At 42.7% G+C, this 6,429-nt stretch overlaps 1 protein-coding gene across 7 annotated transcripts in view; it reads right to left on the reverse strand.

The window, feature by feature from the left end:
- The window catches only part of RREB1 (ras responsive element binding protein 1), a 141,667-nt gene extending 139,965 nt beyond the window's left edge, over positions 1 to 1,702 (reverse strand). For 5 of the 7 annotated variants that reach the window (XM_031946900.1, XM_031946901.1, XM_031946894.1 and 2 more), the window contains exon 1: positions 463 to 1,200. The gene's annotated coding sequence lies outside the window, so the exon portion shown is untranslated. The other 2 variants (XM_031946898.1, XM_031946896.1) reach the window with 2 other exon arrangements.
- Between the last annotated feature and the right edge of the window lie 4,727 nt (positions 1,703 to 6,429).

Genomic DNA, 6,429 nt, shown 5'->3' on the forward strand with positions numbered 1-6,429 from the left:
GTGTGCGTGGTAGGGCTCTTCCTCCCCGTAATGTGTGTTACACACTCACGGCTCACACTCGAGAGATGGGCTCCCCGGGAAGCGCGGCGCAAATGGAAAACGAGTGTGCTTTAAAGGACGTCCCCGAATAAAGCGGCGCCCCCCCCCCGCCCCCCCGCCCCGAGGAAAACAACTAACTCCGAGTTCTAAGTTCCACGGCTTGGGACTGTTAAACTTTTAAAACAAGGAAAAGGTCGCTGGGGACTGGGGGAGGGGGGAAGTTGGCGTACGGGCACACGCACACACTCACACACACACACACACACCACTTCGGAGAGGCGGGGGAGGGAGAGACAGAGACACCCATAGTCAGACAGAGATCAAAGTACGAATGTGAAAGGCAGAGAGAGACGGATGCTTCCACCGACCCGAGAAACACCGAAAAGGGAACCAGTCAGACCGAACTCAAAGCCCTCTCAGTACCTTAAAGCAGGCGTCTTCATCTCAACTTTCCGAACATTAAAAAAAAAAAAAAAATAAAAATAAAATAAAAATAAAGAAACTCTCAAGAATGGCTTTCGAAAATGTGAAGGGGGGAGGGAAGGGGAAAAAGTTTCCCCTCCTCTCTCAGGAAAGAAAAAAAAAGTTGGAGGAGGGTGGGCGGAAGATGGAGAGTTGCGTTTCAAAGAGATGTTTCTCGCTGGCACTCCGCGCACCATCCAAGTTCTGGTGGTTGCTGGTTAAAAATAAACTTTGCAGCAGGAGAAGGAAGAGATGAACCGGCCGGATTCCTGAGCTCGGGCGGTTTAATATGGATGAGCATCAGGTCCTGCGAGCAAAACGCTGGTGCTGGTGCTGGTGGTGCTGCTGCTGCTGCTGCTGCTGCTGCTGCTGCTGCTACTCTCAGGGAGCTGGTTGGTGGAGAGTCAGCAACAGGGAAGGGAAAAGGAGCAAAGGAAGGGGAGGGGGGAGGAGGAGGAGGAGGAGGAGGAGGAGGAGCAGAAGGGAAAAAGGCTGCACAAACTCATCATCACCGCTGCCAACCAAACTTTAGGGGGAAGGACGCATAGCGCTCACTGCTTTTGGTTAAAGGTGAAGGCAGAGTATTGAAAGATACTCATCAACTTTTAAAAACTACATGCCACTTTATCCCTCAAATTCTCCAAAGGAGCGCTCTCCCTCAGGCAGCAGACACATCTTTGCAACTGAGTTAAAGCTAGACAGAACCACATTCTTATACTCACGGTTAGAGACTCTACTGGGCAGAGCTGCTTGCGCCGAGACATGATTTAATGGTGACTGATGGACTTTAGCGAGAGAGAGAGTATGAAAGAGAGAGGGGGGGGGGGGGGGAAGGAGAGATGCAAAGTTGTTCCGGAAAAGGAATCAAAATGGCGTTTCTGGATGTGCAAAGTTCATCAACTCCACAATAACTTCCCTTCTTCCTCTTCTCCCAGAAGGAGGAAGATGGGCAAAGCATCGGAGACCCCCCCACCTCGTCCCGAAGTCGTTTTTAGGGGTCGATCCCTCCACCCTTTCCTCTCCCTTCTTCCTTGCCCGCACTCTCCCTCTCTCACTCAGTGACTCTCCCTCTCTCACCCTGATAAGTAGACACATCACGTGTTGCTCCTGCTAGTCTCCTGGGGACGTGTTACTGAGCTGCTGCTGCTGCTGCTGCTGCTGCCGCCGCTGCTCCTCTACTACTAAAGGTTGTCCACTCTCCTCCACCCCGTGTATCCCTCCCTCAGCTGGGCTACTCTCCTGTTGCGATGTTGCCGCAGCTTCCTACCTCTCCCCAACTAGTCCTTTACAGAAACAACCGTCATCTTTTGGAGGAAATGTTCCCTTGCTATTCCCATACACACTTCTCGTCCCCCCCCCCCAGTCCTCCCCCTCCAACGCACACTCCCCAGCTTTGTCTTTGCACTCTTGGAAGGTGCAAGGAGTAAGTTGGGGAGTTTGGTGCTGCCTGGAGGGGGGAGGGGCTGCCCTGCTGTTGGGGAAGGGAGTAGCAGCAGCAGCAGCAGCAGCAGCTGAAGCTGATCCAAATCAGCTTCCCTCCTTGCAAACTCTACGACCTTCTCTGCGGCCACTGCAAGCACGCGAGTGGCTTTTGCCTTCCAAGCCCTAGGAATCGTGAAGCTTCTACTGTGTTTTTTTCCATCTTTCACGCTATTTCAACCTTTGGTTTATTTTTAACTGGGTGAAAGGGGAAGAGGGCTTACTTAGGGATGCTTCTTAACCTCTGGTGCCTTTCTGGAAGAAACCCCACTTTGGAAGCATCCAAAGTTAGCTGTTTATTGAATCATCCCATGCCACCTGCTGCCATTGCTTCCTCCTTAATAATAGCTAACATTTACAGAGCACCTGAAGGTTTGCAATGTGCTTTTATGTGTTATCTCATTTGCTGTCTCGTCTAGGGCAACTATCTAAATGTTTTCATAAATTCCCAGCCATCAAACCCAACCTCCCAGCAGTTCCTTCTTCAGACATCCTGCTCAACCATCTTAATCCAGGAAGAGTTAGGTGATGGAACGGTAGATAAAGGAATATTAACATCACTCCACCCCTACTTCAAGTTAATTCACCTCCAGTAGGCCCTCCCACCACACCTCAAAGTGGGAGGAAGTTCCCAGATGAATTTGCTTTGTGGGGGTACTGTCTGACTCTTTTTAACTTGACACTTCCTGTCAGCTCACAGCACAGGAAAATAATATTCAGATTGGAGCTGATGGTTGGGGACTACAAACCAAAGTTAAAATCCCTTTAAGCAGGTTTTTTAACAACAAAATCCCTAGAGGGAAAAAAAAAAATCTATATTCATCCCCTCCATTTTCTCCTTTAATTACTCTTCCCAAGCTGTTGCAGTCTGACTTTATACTCTTTAACACTTGACTGAAACTGCTTTCTCCATCATTAACAACCATCTCTCTGATGGTCTTTACTTGGTTCTCCTTATTCTTCTTAATAGCTAATAACTCAAACTATGTGCAACTGTGCAATAGTTGACACTGTTAACCATCCCCTCCCACCATATTCTCTCTCTGAGTCATGCTGCTTGCCCTTATACTGCTTCTTGTTTCACCATTCCTTACTCTCCTTCGCTGGATCAAACTTTATCTTCCTCCCACTAATAGAAGATGGGAAGGAGATCTATTTTCCTGGGCTGCAGTGCCTTTCATAATCTGGCTCTCAAGAACATTTCCAATTTTTTCCTCTGACTCTTCTTCATATACTCCATCTTTTCAGCCAAACTGGACTACTAGCTTTTCTCCTGAACCAGGCATTCTCTCTCATGCCTCAGTGACTGGAATTCACTCATTAACTCACCTCTGCTTCTCACCTGATTCCCTAGCTTCCTCCAAAGGTTCAGGTTAGGTACCACTAGCTGGAGGAAGCCTTTCTTGGTTTCCCCATTGATCTAGAACTGTAATAGACCTCAAAATCTATCTGATACAATTTCTCATTTTACACAAGATGCAGCAAGACCTACAGAACAAGATCAAAACACACATGTATTAAGTGTCAGAAATATCCTCTGTCTTTAAAGCTACTGTTCTTTCCATGATAGAGACTTTTCCCCTCACTTTGATTGTTCAATTACCAGTCTCTATCTAGCACCAAGCTTCATAAATGTTCACTAAATGGAATTGTGATGCTTTCTGACCCATCTCAACCCTCTGCTAAGGTAATAATAAAGTTCAGATGATGACTAATTCAGGTTGGTCCTTATGTCACCAACTTAGATGGAACTGAATGATGCTATGTCATCCTTTTACTCTCTACCCCATCAGGAAAACCTCATGTAATATCTGTTGCTCTCAGAGGGCTCCTATTTCAACTTCAGGAAGAAGCTAGGTAACTTCCAAATGTGCTTCTATAATTGCTCCAAGTTTTAACCATGTTGTTGTATCCTAGTTAGCTACAATGACAGGGAGTATGGCCTAGTCATGTCTTATTTCCTCTTGAAAATGGTTCTTCCTTGTAGAATTACTAGTTTCTTCTTCTTCTTAGGGGAACAATCTCCCCTAAACCTCTGTAAACAATTTATGAAAAACAAGGACTTTAAGTAATCATTGAGGTGACTTAATTTTTTGATGGTTTAAAAAGGTTTTTTTTTTCCCAGTTAACAAAAATGTTTTCTCTTTCTCAAAGTCTCCCCCAATTGGAAAAAGAAAAACAAAATCAGGTAACAAATATGCATAGTTAAGCAAAAAGAATTCCTGCAATAGTCATGTTAGAGGTCACTTTAGAACCTCGAAATACACTTTTTTTTAAAAAAAAAAAGTCATTATTTATTAGGCTCCTAATATAACAGACATGATTTTTACTAACTAGACAATTTAGTTGAATATAAAAATTAGTTATCAGAGAGTCAATAAGCATTTATTGTTTACTGTGTATCAGGCACTGTGCTTATAGATGGGGATTCAAAGAAAAGTAAAAACATGGTCCCTATTCTCAAGGAACTTCCACTCTAAGAGAGGAAACAATATGCAAATAACTATGTACATACAAGATCTATAGAGTGTAAATGAATGAATGATAATCTTAGAAGAAAGAAGCTGGGGTGGGGGAAGAAAGGGAGGATGGAAAAAGCCTTTAGTACTGGGATTTGAGCTTAATTTTGAAGGAAGCTGAGGGAGCTAGGAAATGGAAGTGATATGTAAGAAGAATGACAAGGTAGGAAGAGGATGGGATGACTGATTTTATATTCAACCCTGAGTCACTTTCTGTGGTCCTGTAATGCAACACTTTTTTTTTTTTAAGCAGGGGAGTGACATGATTAGAGCTGTGCTTTAGGACAAATAATTTGACAGTGGTCTTATGGGGTGAATTAGAGGCAAATAGACTTGATTACAGTTAGACTGGAAAAATCCAAGTGTGAAGTTATTAAGGTCTGAACTTGAATGGTTGAGGTGGGGATGCATGAAAAGAAACGAATGTTTTAGTGGAATATAAATCCCTTCTGGGCAAAGTGTTTTTTCTATGAATCCCTGGCTTGTGACATAATACCTTGTATATAGTAGGTGATTATATGTTTATTGAATTATGTTTCATTGGAGTATGATTTTTTAGAAAAGGAACCAGGTTAGGGGAGTATTAGCAAACTAGATTGACAGCAGTAGGGATGGAGCTGAAAGGAAAGGACCATATGTATACAAATGAAGGAACCTTTGTATCCCTAGGTGAGCTTCAGGGCCTTTATTAGGCACTCACTAAATGTTTTGTCAGATTGAACTGAATTAAAACAAAGGAGGAAGAGAATTTTGAAGGATGAAGTAATAGGTAGTTTCATAAGTATCATGATACAACAAAAAGGATGAGAAAAAAAAGCAATTGGTTTGATAACTGTGAGATTGAGATGACATTCAAGAGCATAAATTTATTTGAATGCTAAAAGGAGAAAGAGGGTTCAGAAGCCACATTATAAGAGCTTTCAGAAGTAGATAGTTAAAAGTGGTTAAGGGAAGAGAGACTATTCTTTCAAGAGGTCTAGGAGTGAAGGGAAGGACACATAGAATGATAGCTTGATGGAACAGCAAAGTCAAAGGAGAATGACAGAAGCATGTTTAGAACAGAGGAAGAAAGGCAAGTGAACAAGGAACAAAAGTCTGGAACGCCTTTCTTAACCCCAACAAAAAGGACACTTTACTCTTAGATGGGCAACTAGGGGAGCGATAGAACACTGAACCTGGATTTAGAAAGACCAGAAATTTAAATTTTCTTAATTAGTTAATTTTTAGAGATTATACATGTACATTCATTTTTTTACATATTTTCACATGAATCATGTTGGGAGAGAAAAATCAGAACAAAAGGGGAAAACCATGAGAAAGAAAAAAGAAGAAAAAAAGGGGGGAAACAGTATGCTTCAATCTGCATTCTCTATATTTCTCTCTCTAGATAGCATTTTTTATCCAAAGTTTATTGGAATTGACTTGGATCACCGAATTGCTAAGAAGAATTGTCTATTATATATGATCATCACAGAATTCTATTGCTGGGTACTATGTTTTCCTGCTTCTGCTTATTTCACTCAGCATCAATTCATCAGCATTCAAATTTAATCCCATAAACTAGCTCAGTGACCCTAAGCAGTCAATCACTTAACCCCTGCCTGCATAAAACTGGAGAGGGAAGTACCAAACTACTTCAAGTATCTTTGCCAAGAAAACACCCTAGATAGCTGGTCCACAGGGTCACAAAAAACAACAGTCTTAGACAAGAGGAAAGGAAGAAGATAAAGACAGAAACATTTTAAAACGGAAAGCTGAGGAGGTGAAGGAACTTGGGCAAAATTGTCTTGGGTTTTGGATTTTTGTTTTGTTTTTTTTAGATTAGGAATCCCTATCCCCAAACCAGAAGTTATAGCAGTGATTCACAGCTAATCCCAATATTTATCTCACCACTGATGCTTCCAACCTGGAATAATTCACCTGTACTTGG

Source organism: Sarcophilus harrisii, chromosome 1 (assembly GCF_902635505.1).
Source record: "Sarcophilus harrisii chromosome 1, mSarHar1.11, whole genome shotgun sequence".
NCBI lineage: Eukaryota > Metazoa > Chordata > Mammalia > Dasyuromorphia > Dasyuridae > Sarcophilus > Sarcophilus harrisii.